Below are 14901 nucleotides of genomic sequence, written 5' to 3' on the forward strand. Positions count from 1 at the left end.
GGGAGGACTGCAGGCTGGCGGACCACTTATGAGCCTGCTGAAACAGTCCAGGAGAGAGATAATGAAGGGATAGAGAGGAGAGAGGTTTGACAGATGTATTTTTGCTGTAAAGAAAGGGAAAGAGAAAGATAGTGAGATACCAGTCCTGTATAATTCATCCTTATTCTTCCAACCCTCTATTGCAAGGAACAGTGTTTGATGCACTATGGGCTCTTAATAACTATGGAAATGAATGAATAACTCCGTTTTTTTTTTTTTTAAGTCTCACTGTGTTGCCCAGGCTGGAATGCAATGATGCGATCTCAGCTCAGTGCAACCTCTGCCTCCTGGGTTCAAGTGATTCCCCTGCCTCAAGCTCCTGCCATGATATGCAGCTAATTTTTGTATTTTTTTTTTTTTTTTTTTTAGTAGAGATGGGGTTTCCCCATGTTGGCCAGGTTGGTCTTGAACTCCTGACCTCAGGTGATCCACTCACCTCAGCCTCCCAAAGTGCTGGGATTACAGATGTGAGCCACCGTTTCTGGCCAACTCCAAGTATTATATATAATTCCTACAATTTATTAAAAGAAAAAACAGAGCTGGGTCTTTACATAGCAAGACATTTGTCAACTGGAGACTAGAAGAATTAGCACCAGGCATAGTTAGATTAGCTACGATCCAAATGAATTATTGGTAGTAGAATGTGTAACCTTGAATAATGCATTTAAACTATCCAGGATCTAGGATGGAGAAGATACACTTCTCATAGCAGTGTTGTGAGGATCAAGAGAGAAAATATAGGTCCAAATATTTTGCAATATATAAGGTTTATAAAAAGCGACAGTTCACTAAGGTGTTGTTCTGGATGGTGCGTTGAGCTCTGACCAACAGGGCTAATCTTGAGAAGTCAACCAGATGGGCAACAAAGCTTTCCCTGTCCAGAACTGGCAGGTCCCTATGGGGAGCCTAGAGCTATAGAAGCTGCAGTTCCTGAAATGTCACCCTCCCTGCTCTCGACTCTGGTGCTTCCTTTCCTGTGTTTGCTTTTCTTTCTGCACTTGCCTTTGGCTGTCCCTGTCCTGTGGTCACTTCATGGGCAGCACCCAGGGTGATGTCACCCTTCTTCTGTTCCAACAAGAACCACCCCGACCCGCTACCACCTAAGATAAGCAGGTGTGGCTCTGGGCGCCTCAGCAGCAGGCCACTGGAGAGGTGAGACTAGCAGTGTGTGGCCTGGGATGGGAGGAGATAAAAGGCAGCCATGGTAAGTGTTCTCTCCCACAAAAGCATGCTGAGGTGGAAAGGCCTATATGAGTCAGTGTGTGTGTGTGTATGTGCGTGTGTGTGTGTGTGTGTTGGGGGCGGGGGTACAATAGTAAAAAACTGTGCTATCACAGCAGAGCAAATATAACCAGCTAAGGTTTAGGTGGTACTTGGATTTACAAAGTGCTTCCACTTCTGTTCCATCACAGGCGGTCCTTACAATATCTGGGTAAGGAGGAGCTGTTATTCCTATATTCCTATTTATCTAAAGGAGAAACTGAGGCTTACAAGAGCTTAACCAAGCTCCTCTAACCAGTGACTGGGAGAGTGAAAGCCCGGATCAAGCTTTCAGACTCTATTCTTTCACTGTCTTTGGTGGAGGGAGAAGAGGAGGTGCCCGTGTGCCTAGGAAGCTGCATTCTATGAAGGAACCATTTGGAAAGTTAACACTTTCAGTTAATACAATAAGTAAATGCTTATTGTAAAATTTCAGAAGCCACAGAAAAGTCTAAAGAAAAAGTACAGATCATTCAAAATCTCACCATTCAGACAAATACTGTGAATTTACCATACTTCCTTCCATTCTTTCTTCTGTGCTTATGTTCTGTTCAGCTGAGATTGCATTTTATGTGTAGTTATGTATCCTACTTTTCCACTTAACAGTATATCATAAACATTCTTCTCTATGATAAACGAAAAATTTCAGCTGAATTAAATTTGAAAGAGTTTCATTGAGTAATGAATGATTCGTGAATCGGGCAGCCCCCAGAATCACACCAGATTAAACGGAGACTCCAGGGGTGCCTCGTGGTCAAAACAAATTTATACACAAAATAAAGTGACATACAGAAATTAGAAATGAGGCACAGAAAGAGTGAGATTGGTTACAGCTTGGTGTTTGCCTTATTTGAACAGTTTGAACATTCAGTAATCTTTGAATGGTTGAAGTATGGCCGTTGGGACTGGCCAACACTCAGACATTGTTACAGGTGCCTACTATTAAGTTAGGTTTTCAATTTTGTCAGACTATTAAGCTAAGTTACTCTTCATCCACAAGGGCTCAAATATAGAAGTACAGAGTCCTTCTTAGGCCATATTTAGTTTGCTTTAACATCTGTTATTAAAAGCTCTTAAATTACTCCTGTAATCCCAACACTTTGGGAGGCCAAGGCAGGTGGATCACTTGAGGCCAGGAGTTCCAGACCAGCCTCAGCAACATGGAGAAATGCTGTCTCTACTAAAAATATGAAAATTAGCAGAGTATGGTAATGTGTGCCTGTAATTCCAACTACTCCGGAGGCTGAGGCATGAAAATCATTTGAACCCAAGAGGTAGAGGTTTCAGTGAGCTGAGATTGAGCCACTGTGTTCCAATCTGAGTGACAGAGCAAGACCCTATCTCAAAACAAACAAACAAAAAACCCTCTTATTTATAACTATAATTTTTATTGATTGTACAATATTCCTTATGTGAGCATACTGAAACTGATATAAGTGTTCTCTATTTATTGATCAGTTAGTTTAGGGAAGAATTTCCTATTAATTTATCCTTCAGTTTCCACAGACACCAAAGCAGCATCCCAGTTGACTTCTTATTTCAAAAATTCAACTTATTCCATAGATTCTCAGTCTTTTAGGTTGAAACAACTTATCTCTAAATAATCTAACCATTTATTGATTTAAGACAAAACAAGCACATCATCAGTGAAAACAGAGAGGCTGAGGTGGGCAGGGAGGAGGTGACACATAAGAAGTTGTTACCTTTGAAGAGCTTGCAATATTTTGACGCTGAGACGACTAAAGACTATGAAACAAGCAAGTTAAGGCAGATGCTCATTGCTAGGCTGTGATCCTTACTGCCAGAAAGCTCATGGAATGGGTTTGCGGGGGCAGAGCCATAGTGATGAAAATACACAGCTCCCTTACCTGTCTTACACTTCCTTTCATAAGCAGATCTCTCTCACAGGTTTGTTCGCAGGAGTGAGTCATGATCAGTGACCCACTTGGTGGACGGGACCTGGAAATTTCTGTAAAGCTTTGTGTTTATATGCTGCATAGCCTGAGTATGGCTCTCAACTACAATATCTAACCCTTGTAGAGTGTTTTCTGTATCCCAAGCACTCTGTGAAATACTGCATGAGGCTCTTCTTGTCTCCCTTATACAGGGAGGCAATGTAGCATAATGGTCAAAGACCCAAAACCAAAGCTGCTTTCTGACTGTGTGACTTTAAACAGAATATTTTCATTTCTCCATCTGTTGAAAGGAGAGACAAAAATGTGTACCTCATTGCATTGTTGAGAGGGCTAGATAAGACAGGTGGAGCATTTAGCTTGGTAACTGACACAGAGTAAGCATGCACCAAAGGTGAGCTCTTATTACTTAAGCTCCCCAAAACATTTCCCAGGAGGTCCTATTTTTATTTCCATTTCATGGAGGCTGAAATTGAGGCACATAGAAGTGAGGCGCCTTGCCCACAGAGACAAACAGAGTAGGACTCTAGAGACTGCACTCTGAATTCTATGCTGTACTGTCCAGAAGGAATTTTCCACCAAGGCACAGGGCCCTCCAAGGAGAAGCAGGGCACACTAACTTTTGTATGTGGTCAGGTCTTGGAAGATGAATGCAGAGCCTGAAAAGGAAAGAGAAGACTAGAGATGTTTGTTTGCCGGGGTCCCAGGCAATAATAAAAGAATTCTCATGGCTGCCAGAAGCCAGGGCAGCCAGCTGTAGTCTTTTGGTCTTTAGAAAGGGAAAAGGATGGGAAACTTAAAATATTTTGGCTGCGTCAGAGTGCCCTATGGGATGCTGGCTGATTTACCGATGATGCAATATGTGCAAATGATTCAAATTTGGTGAAAGAAAACGCTGTTCCTGCACTGGTATCCTGGGGAAGGCCCTGACTAGGGGCACTGGCCTGGGCAGAAAGAGTCAGAGAAAACTTGGTTTTGTTCTAATCTTTCACTTTTTTCTCCAGCCAAGTTGAAGCTTATTGTACCCCTCCCTGGTTTCATTCTCCTCCTTTCCTCTGCACTAAAGTGTATTTGGTGTGGTGTGGTGTGTGTGTATGTGTGTGTGTGTGTGCGTGCATTTATAGAACATGTAGCAACCTATTGTTTTACACAAATATACCAACTTTAGTGTTCTTAACTTATTTTTGTCATTTTTGTGTTTTTGCAGTCTACATTGATACAGATGGATCTAGTTCATTTAACTTTTTTTTTTTTTTGAGAGCGGGGTCTCGCTGTGTGGCCCAGGCTGGAGTGCAGTGGCCCCATCTCAGCTCACTGCAAGCTCTGCCTCCCGGGTTCCCGCCATTCTCCCGCCTCAGCCTCCGAGTAGCTGGGACTACAGGCGCCCGCCACCGCGCCCGGCTAGTTTTTTTTTTTTTGTATTTTTAGTAGAGACGGGGTTTCACCGTGTTAGCCAGGAGGGTCTCGATCTCCTGACCTCGTGATCCACCCACCTCGGCCTCCCAAAGTGTGGGATTACAGGCGTGAGCCACCGCGCCCGGCCTCATTTAACTTTTTAAAAAAATTTTTACTTCCATAGGTTTTTGGGAAATAGGTGGTATTTGCTTACATGAGTAAGTTCTTTAGTGGTGATTTGTGAGAGTTTGGTGAACCCATCACCCAAGCAGTATACACTGAACCCAAGTTGTAGTCTTTTATTCCTCACCCCCTTCCCACCCTTTCCCTCTGAGACCTCAGAGTTCATTGAGTCATTCTTATGCCTTTGCATCCTCATAGCTTAGCTCCTACTTATAAGTGAGAACATACTATGTTTGATTTTCCATTCCTGAGTTACTTCACTTGGAATAATAGTCTCCAATTCCATCTGTGTTGCTGTAAATGCCATTAATTCGTTCCTTTTTATGGCTGAGTAGTAGTTCATTCATTTTAACTGCTGCGTAGTAGTCCATAATGAGAACATTCTATAATGTATCCATTTCCTTACTAATGGAAATTTCCATTTTGTAAATATTGGCCATTTCGAATAATATTACAGTGAGCATTTTTGTACTATTCTTCTTGTAAGGACATGTGAGAATTTCTGGTTTTGGTATCAAAGTTATCTTATCTTTTATAACAAAGTTATCATATAAAATGAACAGGATAATTTTTCATTTTTCCCCAATTTCTTGAAACGGGTTAATATAGGATGAGATTCTCCGGGTTTTCTTTTCTTTTTAGGGTTTGATAAAATAACTTGTAAAGCCATTTGGATTTCGTTTGATTTTCTTTTTCAGGAGGATGAGAATGTGATGAGATTGGAAGATATCTGACTAGGAATGAAATTGTTGAACTAAAAGACAGTCACATTTTTAATTACTAAATTCCTCTTCAAAATGATTATATCAATTTATGCTCCTATAGCACTGTATGAGAGCAAATGTTTCCTCATAATCTCTTCCACATTTGGTATTATTTAGCTTACCTGATGATAACTTATAGTTTAAAATTTGCATTTGACCAATTTTTAGGGACATCATGTTTCCTCTGTGCATTGCTCGTTCATTTATTTTGACTAATTTTTCTAATGGTATGTTTGTCTTTTTTCTTAATGATTATAGGAATTGTATCCTGCATTCAAATCCATATCACTAGCAAACTATCTTCTTCCAGTTTGTTACTTGTGTGTTTTGCTGTGTATTGTAATTTAGAAATTTTAATCTCTATGTAGTCAAGTTTATCAATTTGTTTCTTTATGATTTTTGCTTTTTTGAGGGCTTAAGATATTAGTCTTTACTCTAAATTCCTAAACATATTCTTTTACATTATATTATGATAATTATAAAAGTTTGGGATTTTTTTACTTATAGGCATTTAATTTTTTCTGGAGTTTATTTTTGTGTACAGTATGAGCTGGGTATTCAATTTTATCTCTTTCCATATGCAAACCCAACTATTGACTAGCAATTCAGTTTACTTAATGGTGATTGGTTTATTCAGATGTTCTTATGTTTTCTTGGGTAAATTTTGCATGTATATGCATATCTATATATGTTTGTGTATACACACCTATTTCTGTTTTTATCTATATACTTGTATATAATTTTTCATGTTATCTAAGTTTTTGAATGTATAAGAATTCAGTTTTTTTGTAATATTCTTTTATGTACATGTAGTTCATCCCTTTTTCTTTCTAATTGGGCATCCTTGCTTGAGATTTTCCTGTTCTATTCATAATGCAACTACCAGCTTTTAATTTTGCAGATCATTAATAGTTTTTTCCCATTGCTTTTACTCTTATTTATTCTTTTCTTTTTTTTTTTATTATACTTTAAGTTCTAGGGTATATGTGCATAGCGTGCAGGTTTGTTACATATGTATACTTGTGCCATGTTGGTGTGCTGCACCCATCAACTCGTCAGCACCCATCAATTCATCATTTACATCAGGTATAACTCCCAATGCAATCCCTCCCCCCTCCCCCCTCCCTATGATAGGCCCCGGTGTGTGATGTTCCCCTTCCCGAGTCCAAGTGATCTCATTGTTCAGTTCCCACCTATGAGTGAGAACACGCGGTGTTTGGTGTTCTGTTCTTGTGATAGTTTGCTAAGAGTGATGGTTTCCAGCTGCATCCATGTCCCTACAAAGGACACAAAGTCATCCTTTTGTATGGCTGCATAATATTCCATGGTGTATATGTGCCACATTTTCTTAATCCAGTCTGTCACAGATGGACATTTGGGTTGATTCCAAGTCTTTGCTATTGTGAATAGTGCCGCAATAAACATATGTGTGCATGTGTCTTTGTAGTAGATTAGTTTATAATCCTTTGGGTATATACCCAGTAGTGGGATGGCTGGGTCATATGGTACATCTAGTTCTAGATCCTTGAGGAATTGCCATACTGTTTTCCATAGTGGTTGAACTAGTTTACAATCCCACCAACAGTGTAAAAGTGTTCCTATTTCTCCACATCCTCTCCAACACCTGCTGTTTCCTGACTTTTTAATGATTGCCATTCTAACTGGTGTGAGATGGTATCTCATTGTGGTTTTGATTTGCATTCCTCTGATGGCCAGTGATGATGAGCATTTTTTCATGTGTCTGTTGGCTGTATGAATGTCTTCTTTTGAGAAATGTCTGTTCATATCCTTTCCCCACTTTTTGATGGGGTTGTTTGTTTTTTTCTTGTATATTTGTTTGAGTTCTTTGTAGATTCTGGATATTAGCCCTTTGTCAGATGAGTAGATTGCAAAACTTTTCTCCCATTCTGTAGGTTGCCTGTTCACTCTGATGGTAGTTTCTTTTGCTGTGCAGAAGCTCTTTAGTTTAATTAGATCCCATTTGTCGATTTTGGCTTTTGCTGCCGTTGCTTTTGGTGTTTTAGACATGAAGTCCTTGCCCATGCCTATGTCCTGAATGGTACTACCTAGGTTTTCTTCTAGGGTTTTTATGGTATTAGGTCTAACATTTAAGTCTCTAATCCATCTTGAATTAATCTTCGTATAAGGAGTAAGGAAAGGATCCAGTTTCAGCTTTCTACTTATGGCTAGCCAATTTTCCCAGCACCATTTATTAAATAGGGAATCCTTTCCCCATTTCTTGTTTCTCTCAGGTTTGTCAAAGATCAGATGGCTGTAGATGTGTGGTATTATTTCTGAGGACTCTGTTCTGTTCCATTGGTCTATAGCTCTGTTGTGGTACCAGTACCACGCTGTTTTGGTTACTGTAGCCTTGTAGTATAGTTTGAAGTCAGGTAGCGTGACGCCTCCAGCTTTGTCCTTTTGACTTAGGATTGTCTTGGCAATGCGGGCTCTTTTTTGGTTCCATATGAACTTTAAAGCAGTTTTTTCCAATTCTGTGAAGAAAGTCATTGGTAGCTTGATGGGGATGGCATTGAATCTATAAATAACCTTGGGCAGTATGGCCATTTTCACGATATTGATTCTTCCTATCCATGAGCATGGTATGTTCTTCCATTTGTTTGTGTCCTCTTTTATTTCACTGAGCAGTGGTTTGTAGTTCTCCTTGAAGAGGTCCTTTACATCCCTTGTAAGTTGGATTCCTAGGTATTTTATTCTCTTTGAAGCAATTGTGAATGGAAGTTCATTCATGATTTGGCTCTCTGTTTGTCTGTTACTGGTGTATAAGAATGCTTGCGATTTTTGCACATTAATTTTGTATCCTGAGACTTTGCTGAAGTTGCTTATCAGCTTAAGGAGATTTTGGGCTGAGACAATGGGGTTTTCTAAATATACAATCATGTCATCTGCAGACAGGGACAATTTGACTTCTTCTTTTCCTAACTGCATACCCTTGATTTCTTTCTCTTGCCTGATTGCCCTAGCCAGAACTTCCAACACTATGTTGAATAGGAGTGGTGAGAGAGGGCATCTCTGTCCTGTGCCAGTTTTCAAAGGGAATTTTTCCAGTTTTTGCCTATTCAGTATGATATTAGCTGTGGGTTTGTCATAAATAGCTCTTATTATTTTGAGGTACGTTCCATCAATACCGAATTTATTGAGCATTTTTAGCATGAAGGGCTGTTAATTTTGTCAAAAGCCTTTTCTGCATCTATTGAGATAATCATGTGGTTCTTGTCTTTGGTTCTGTTTATACGCTGGATTATGTTTATTGATTTGCGAATGTTGAACCAGTCTTGCATCCCAGGGATGAAGCCCACTTGATCATGGTGGATAAGCTTTTTGATGTGCTGCTGAATCCGGTTTGCCAGTATTTTATTGAGGATTTTTGCATCGATGTTCATCAGGGATATTGGTCTAAAATTCTCTTTTTTTGTTGTGTCTCTGCCAGGCTTTGGTATCAGGATGATGTTGGCCTCATAAAATGAGTTAGGGAGGATTCCCTCTTTTTCTATTGATTGGAATAATTTCAGAAGGAATGGTACCAGCTCCTCCTTGTGCCTCTGGTAGAATTCAGCTGTGAATCCATCTGGTCCTGGACTTTTTTTGGTTGGTAGGCTATTAATTATTGCCTCAATTTCAGAGCCTGCTATTGGTCTATTCAGGGATTCAACTTCTTCCTGGTTTAGTCTTGGAAGAGTGTAAGTGTCCAGGAAATTATCCATTTCCTCTAGATTTTCTAGTTGATTTGCGTAGAGGTGTTTATAGTATTCTCTGATGGTAGTTTGTATTTCTGTGGGGTCGGTGGTGATATCCCCTTTATCATTTTTTATTGCGTCTATTTGATTCTTCTCTCTTTTCTTCTTTATTAGTCTTGCTAGCAGTCTGTCAATTTTGTTGATCTTTTCAAAAAACCAACTCCTGGATTCATTGATTTTTTGGAGGGTTTTTTGTGTCTCTATCTCCTTCAGTTCTGCTCTGATCTTAGTTATTTCTTGCCTTCTGCTAGCTTTTGAATGTGTTTGCTCTTGCCTCTCTAGTTCTTTTAATTGTGATGTTAGAGTGTCAATTTTAGATCTTTCCTGCTTTCTCTTGTGGGCATTTAGTGCTATAAATTTCCCTCTACACACTGCTTTAAATGTGTCCCAGAGATTCTGGTATGTTGTATCTTTGTTCTCATTGGTTTCAAAGAAAATCTTTATTTCTGCCTTCATTTCGTTATGTACCCAGTAGTCATTCAGGAGCAGGTTGTTCAGTTTCCATGTAGTTGAGCGGTTTTGATTGAGTTTCTTAGTCCTGAGTTCTAGTTTGATTGCACTGTGGTCTGAGAGACAGTTTGTTATAATTTCTGTTCTTGTACATTTGCTGAGGAGTGCTTTACTTCCAATTATGTGGTCAATTTTGGAATAAGTGCGATGTGGTGCTGAGAAGAATGTATATTCTGTTGATTTGGGGTGGAGAGTTCTATAGATGTCTATTAGGTCCGCTTGGTGCAGAGATGAGTTCAATTCCTGGATATCCTTGTTAACTTTCTGTCTCGTTGATCTGTCTAATGTTGACAGTGGAGTGTTGAAGTCTCCCATTATTATTGTACGGGAGTCTAAGTCTCTTTGTAAGTCTCTAAGGACTTGCTTTATGAATCTGGGTGCTCCTGTATTGGGTGCATATATATTTAGGAGAGTTAGCTCTTCCTGATGAATTGATCCCTTTACCATTATGTAACGGCCTTCTTTGTCTCTTTTGATCTTTGATGGTTTAAAGTCTGTTTTATCAGAGACTAGGATTGCAACCCCTGCTTTTTTTTGTTCTCCATTTGCTTGGTAGATCTTTCTCCATCCCTTTATTTTGAGCCTATGTATGTCTCTGCATGTGAGATGGGTCTCCTGAATACAGCAGACTGATGGGTCTTAACTCTTTATCCAGTTTGCCAGTCTGTGTCTTTTAATTGGAGCATTTAGTCCATTGACATTTAAGGTTAATGTTGTTATGTGTGAACTTGATCCTGCCATTATGATATTAACTGGTTATTTTGCTCGTTAGTTGATGCAGTTTCTTCCTAGCCTCGATGGTCTTTACATTTTGGCATGTTTTTGCAATGGCTGGTACCGCTTGTTCCTTTCCATGTTTAGGGCTTCCTTCAGGGTCTCTTGTAAGGCAGGCCTGGTGGTGACAAAATCTCTAAGCATTTGCTTATCTGTAAAGGATTTTATTTCTCCTTCACTTATGAAACTTAGTTTGGCTGGATATGAAATTCTGGGTTGAAAATTCTTTTCTTTAAGAATGTTGAATATTGGTCCCCACTCTCTTCTGGCTTGTAGAGTTTCTGCCGAGAGATCTGCTGTTAGTCTGATGGGCTTCCCTTTGTGGGTAACCCGACCTTTCTCTCTGGCTGCCCTTAAGATTTTTTCCTTCATTTCAACTTTGGTGAATCTGGCAATTATGTGTCTTGGAGTTGCTCTTCTCGAGGAGTATCTTTGTGGCGTTCTCTGTATTTCCTGAATTTGAATGTTGGCCTGCCCTACTAGGTTGGGGAAGTTCTCCTGGATAATATCCTGAAGAGTGTTTTCCAACTCGGTTCCATTTTCCCCCTCACTTTCAGGCACCCCAATCAGACGTAGATTTGGCCTTTTTACATAATCCCATACTTCTTGCAGGCTTTGTTCATTTCTTTTTCTTCTTTTTTCTTTTGGTTTCTCTTCTCACTTCATTTCATTCATTTGATCCTCAATCGCTGATACTCTTTCTTCCAGTTGATCGAGTCGGTTACTGAAGCTTGTGCATTTGTCCCGTATTTCTCGTGTCATGGTTTTCATCTCTGTCATTTCGTTTATGACCTTCTCTGCATTAATTACTCTAGCTGTCAATTCTTCCACTCTTTTTTCAAGATTTTTAGTTTCTTTGCACTGGGTACGCAATTCCTCCTTTAGCTCTGAGAAGTTTGATGGACGGAAGCCTTCTTCTCTCATCTCATCAAAGTCATTCTCTGACCAGCTTTGATCCGTTGCTGGCGATGGGCTGCGCTCCTTTGCAGGGGGAGATGCGCTCTTATTTTTTGAATTTCCAGCTTTTCTGCCCTGCTTTTTCCCCATCTTTGTGGTTTTATCTGTCTCTGGTCTTTGATGATGGTGACGTACTGATGGGGTTTTGGTATAGGTGTCCTTCCTGTTTGATAGTTTTCCTTCTGACAGTCAGGACCCTCAGCTATAGGTCTGTTGGAGATTGCTTGAGGTCCACTCCCGACCCTGTTTGCCTGGGTATCAGCAGCAGAGGTTGCAGAAGATAGAATATTGCTGAACAGCGAGTGTACCTGTCTGATTCTTCCTTTGGAAGCTTCCTCTCAGGGGTGTACTCCACCCTGTGAGGTGTGGGGTGTCAGACTGCCCCTAGTGGGGGATGTCTCCCAGCTAGGCTACTCAGGGGTCAGGGACCCACCTGAGCAGGCAGTCTGTCCCTTCTCAGATCTCAACCTCCGCGTTGGGAGATCCACGGCTCTCCCCAAAGCTGTCAGACAGAGTCGTTCGCGTCTGCACAGGCCCCCACTGCTTCCCCTGTTGGTCTTCAGCTGTGGGCTGTCCCCAGAGGTGGAATCTACCGAGACAGGCAGGCTTCCTTGAGCTGCTGTGAGCTCCACCCAGTTCGAGCTTCCCAGCGGCTTTGTTTACCTACTTAAGCCTCAGCAATGGCGGGCGCCCCTCCCCCAGCCTCGCTGCTGCCTTGTGGTTAGATCGAGGACTGCTGTGTTAACAATGAGGGAGGCTCCCTGGGCGTGGGACCCTCCCATCCAGGTGTGGGATATATTCTCCTGGTGTGCCCGTTTGCTTAAAGCACAGTATTGGGGTGGGAGTTACCTGATTTTCCAGGTGTTGTGTGTCTCAGTTCTCCTGGCTAGGAAAAGGGATTCCCTTCCTCCTTGCGCTTCCCAGGTGAGGCGATGCCTCGCCCTGCTTCAGCTCTTGCTGGTCGGGCTGCAGCAGCTGACCAGCACCGATTGTCCGGCACTCCCTAGTGAGATGACCCCAGTACCACAGTTGAAAATGCAGAAATCACTGGTCTTCTGTGTTGCTCGTGCTGGGAGTTGGAGACTGGAGCTGTTCCTATTCAGCCATCTTGCTCCACCCCTACTCTTATTTATTCTTTTCTACTTTCTTTGAATTTAATCTGTTTTTCTTTTTCTTACTTCTTGAATACTTAACTCATTTATTTTCAATATTTAACACATGGATTTAAGACTATAAATTTCTCTATAATTCTTGTCTTCATTGACTCCCATAAATTTGATATATAGTGCTTTCATTGTTATTCAGTCCCAAATATTTTATAACCTCCATTGTGATTTTTTTTCTTTAACTCATTGGTGGCCGGGTGTGGTGGCTCATGCCTTTAATCCCAGCACTTAGGGAGGCCAAAGCTGGTGGATCACTTGAGGTCAGGAGTTTGAGACCAGCCTGGACAACACAGTGAAACCCCCACCTCTACTAAAAATATAAAAATTAGCCGGGCTTAGTGACACACGCTTGTAATCCCAGCTACTCTGGAGGCCGAGACCGGAGAATCGCTTGAACCTGGGAGGCAGAGGTTGCAGTGAGCCAAGATTGTGCCACTGCACTCCAGCCTGGGTGACAGAGCAAGAATGTCTCAAACAAACAAGCAAACAAACTCATTGGTTACCTAGACATGTGATTTTTGCTTTCCAAATTTATGATTTTTTATTCAATTTTATTTTAATTATTTTGTTATTGATTTATGAGTTCTTCTTAACATAGAGTCTATGCAATTTCTAAAACAACCTTTATGACCTACTAGGTAGTCAACTTATGTGTGTGTGAAAAGAATATGTATTTTCCACTTGGGTTCTATGTGTCATTGTTAGATCAAGATTGATATTAGTGCTGTTCAAATCTATGCCTTTGCTAATTTTTTTGTCTGCTTGATTGCTGATACAGTTTGGATCTGTGTCCCTGCCCAAATCTCATGTCAAATTGTAATCCCCACTGTTGGAGGTGGGGCCTGGTGGAACGTGATTGGATCATGGGGGTGGTTTCTCATGCATGGTTTAGCATCAACTGCCACTTTGTACTGTCCTCATGATAGTGAGTATGTTCTCATGAGAGCTGGTTGTTTAAAAGTGGGTAGCACTTCCCTTCTCTCTCTTGCTCCTTCTCCCACCATGTGAGATGCCTCACTCCCCCTTTGCCTTCCACCGTGATTGGAAGCTTCTTGAGGTCTCTCCAGAAGCAGAGGTCACTATACTTCCTGTACAGCCTATAGAACTGTCAGCCAATTAAACCTCTTTTCTTTATACATTACCCAGTCTCAGGTGTTTTTTTTATAGCAATGTGGGAACGGACTAATACAATTGCTTACTGATAAATGTGTGAAAAAATTTCTGCTAGCCATGTTGATTTGTCAACTTAATGTAATTCTGTCATTTTTCGCTTTACCTAAGCAGATACTGTTGGGCACACACAATTCATGATTGGTATACCTCCTGGGTGGTTTTTCCCTTTTGTCATCATGGTGTTCCCCCTTTGTGGTAGAGAGAGTTAGTACTCTACATTCTTGCGCTCAGGTTGGGCCATGTGACCTGTTTTGGAGAATGGGTTGTGAGGAAAAGTATGCTCCTTCAAAACTGTGAGGAAAAGTGTGGGTCTGCAGTGCCTCGTTCATTTCTCTCCTCCCCTGCCATGGTGATCTGTGAGGCCTTACATTTCAAATGACATAGGTAAAATATGTAAGCAGGCCTCCTAACTTATACTGACTTTATGTAAGTGAGAAATGAATCTTTTTATATTAACCCTCTGGGATTTCAGAGGTTTGTTAGTCATAAAAGCTAGTGTTAATTATTTTGAAATATATTCCTTTATATGATATATATGTATATCACATATATATTTTAATGACTTTTGTTCAAATTTTACTTATCAATTCCTTCATATTCAACCTTGCTTTAAATGTGCAGTTCGAGACCAGCCTGGCTAACAGGGTGAAACCTGGTCTCTACTGAAAATACACAAAAGAAATTAGCCAGGCATGGTGGCAGCTGTCTGTAATCCCAGCTACTCCAGAGGCTGAGGCAGGAGAATCACTGGAACCTGGGAGGTGGAGGTTGCAGTGAGCCGAGATTTCGCCATTGCGTTCCAGTCTGGGTGACAGAGTGAGACTCTCTCTCAAAAAACAAACAAACAGAACAGAATATTGCTGTGTTCAAAAATTCATCTAGGTGTCTCTGTCTTTTATAATGAATTTGTGGTGATTACTGATATATTTGGTTTTATTTCTGCTATTTCATTTTGTGTTTTGTATTTAACAAGCTTTTTCTTTGCTTCTTCCCACCCCCCACCCACCCT

Source organism: Trachypithecus francoisi, unplaced genomic scaffold (assembly GCF_009764315.1).
Source record: "Trachypithecus francoisi isolate TF-2019V2 unplaced genomic scaffold, Tfra_2.0 Lachesis_group3, whole genome shotgun sequence".
In the NCBI taxonomy this organism is placed as follows: Eukaryota; Metazoa; Chordata; class Mammalia; order Primates; family Cercopithecidae; genus Trachypithecus; species Trachypithecus francoisi.